The following is a 2,676-nucleotide window of genomic DNA, read 5'->3' as shown; positions in this document are numbered from 1 at the left end:
CGTGCATCAACAATTGTTAGGCTATATTCCACTCACCTGCCAAACAATATCAACATTCAACAACCCTGATTCAAACGAAAGAAGATTGTTGTTACATTATCGAGGTGGCTGTTAAGTCTTTCTTCCATTATTTTAGTAAAACTTTTGGCAAACACTGCATTGTAATCTCTTGCATCACATAACGCAGAGTTCACCAAATATTGTTGGGTGCAAGATCAATTCTGTCGAAACTACACAATAGAGTTGCTCTCGGTTAAAGCTTACACTTTTTTCTATAGCTTATGTAGATTTCTACGGGTATATATACCTTGTGACTTGTCTCATCTTGTTTAATGAACGGCAAGCTTTTTTATTGGGTATATAGCCTACCTCTGTAATACAAAGCAGCTAAATCTGCTTTCGGGATTTTGCTCTACTTCGGTAGGCTACTGTAAACTTAAGTTGTTTCTGGCAGAACACAAGGGTCGACTTGCTGTCGTTAAGCAACCCAATAACATCGGGAGCAAAATATACTCACCTTTGTATGGCAATATCGACCAATGGGTATGAGGTAGGGTGCGTCATGTGCCCCAATGTTCATATTTTTTGTATTATTTTTTTTCAATGGTGAGGTTTCACTGAAATAGCAAAAATATGAAGTTTCAGCAAAAAATATTAATGTTTAGGTGCTCCACATTGCAGTTAAAAATACAGGAATTTCGACCCCTATACTCCATAAATATATATAATACCTTGTTTTAACATAACAACACGTGTTTTGCTCTATGGACTTTGAAAACTGATTTAGAGTAATTTTGGGGTGCTGAATCCGAATCTGACCTCAGATTTATCCTATCACGTCAGGTTTGTGAGATATGATAACAACAAATTGTTACTTTTGTCAAAAGTGGAAGATTTGACGTTGCGTTTATTGCACATACACATTGTGCTATATCCAGAAATCCAGGCCATGTGGTGCATAAGTAGCTGGAATACACTCACCAAGTGACCAACTATAATTTTGATACCAATTTGCTTTCTAAGCAACATTATTAACAAGGCAGTAATAGCAAGCTAAAAGGGAGGCTAAAAGTAGAACTGAACCCCTCCCCCATCAATGTTTTGCATGAAACTACAAAATTTTTAGCAGGCCTATGGCAATGCTTAGCCAGTAACCTTACTTAAAGGCTGTTGTGGCCTGTCTAACGCTAACCTTTCGCTATAGCACTGCATATGTTGGTGGTAAACGCAACGCCAAATCTTCTACTTTTGACAAAAGTAACAATTTGTTGTTATCATATCTCACAAACTGACATGATAGGATAAATCTGAGGTCAGATTCGGATTCAGCACCCTAAAATTACTCTAAATCAGTCTTCAAAGTTCATGCTGCGAAAAAAAATCTTTTTTTGTAGACCAGTGTAATATATGGATTATGCCTGCATTGCGCTTGGGCAATTGGGCATGTTGAATGTTGATGAAGACTTGCAGTTTTTGTCAGTCGGGGAATTATGTCATTCAAGGTGGCTAACACTTGCTTATAGGCTACTTACAACTCATGTAATCAACCCTTCCAAAAGTTTCATGAACTTGTCTGAGTACTGCACAGTGCATCAAGGTTTGCTTCCCATCTTGGTTTGAAATAAAACACCACAATTCATTATCTGATGGGTTAAAAAACTTCTTCAACATGTTGCAAAAAAATCTTCCCACAGGCCACAGCAAGAAGTAAAAGAGATTTCCAAGAAGGTTTTGGAACGCAATGCATTATTCGCTCAATCTGAAAATGTCATTGTTGGTATGCTAGGCGATGAAGGCTGCCAAGTTAGAAGAGCAGCAGTCCAACAAATCTATTCCTTAGGTTCACAAGCACAGGAAAAGCAAAGCAAGAATCATGTTGGCTCCTCACAAAAAGCAAAAGATGAAAATCGAAAGCTGAGAAAGGAAATTTCACCAGCGGTGCCACCTGCAATATGCAGATTTCTTGTGCCACAGCTTAATACTAAAACAAAATCATACCACCAACTTGTGAAGCTTGGCACAGTTCATAAGTCTGAGCCACCTATCATGAGATCGCTAACAGATTGACAACGTCATCGACGAACCTCTGCGGCTGGATTATCCTTGCCACAACCAAGCAGTGGAGCGTCACGTCAATCTTGTGACTGAAGCAAGCTTATATGCTGTAGGTTTTGAAAGAAGGGATGACCTGGGCTGATTCATCAGGTACGATCTTGTCAATTCATGAAAGAATTCAACAGCAAGAAGCAATTCCCACTAGGGTTAACCCACTAGATTGGCATGTTCACCTTTTTGTGCTGATTGCTAAAGTCTCAATGTAGTACCGGTAGTCTAGCACATGCAGCAGTATGGAGTATATCAATCTGTGTGCTGGTATTTTCTTGACTACGTCTACCAATTACACTATATGTTTTATGCACCTACACTTTGAACAGTCCAGTTAGTAACCCCCAGGTCATGCAGCTGTGTGTGTACATGACATGAGCACTATATTGTATTACCATCACACTACTGTACCGTTAGACCACTTCCAACATCCTCTTGATTAACCCTTGTATTCTCTATGTCATGTGTGCTGTATATTATGCATACTATGCTGTATATTTATTGCAAATGCAATAAGCAAAAGTATCCAAGTCATCTGTGACCAGGATATGCAGTACAGCATGTGCATTT

This window comes from Aplidium turbinatum, chromosome 11 (assembly GCF_918807975.1).
Source record: "Aplidium turbinatum chromosome 11, kaAplTurb1.1, whole genome shotgun sequence".
NCBI classification, from domain to species: Eukaryota; Metazoa; Chordata; class Ascidiacea; order Aplousobranchia; family Polyclinidae; genus Aplidium; species Aplidium turbinatum.
This window is presented reverse-complemented; position numbering follows the sequence as displayed.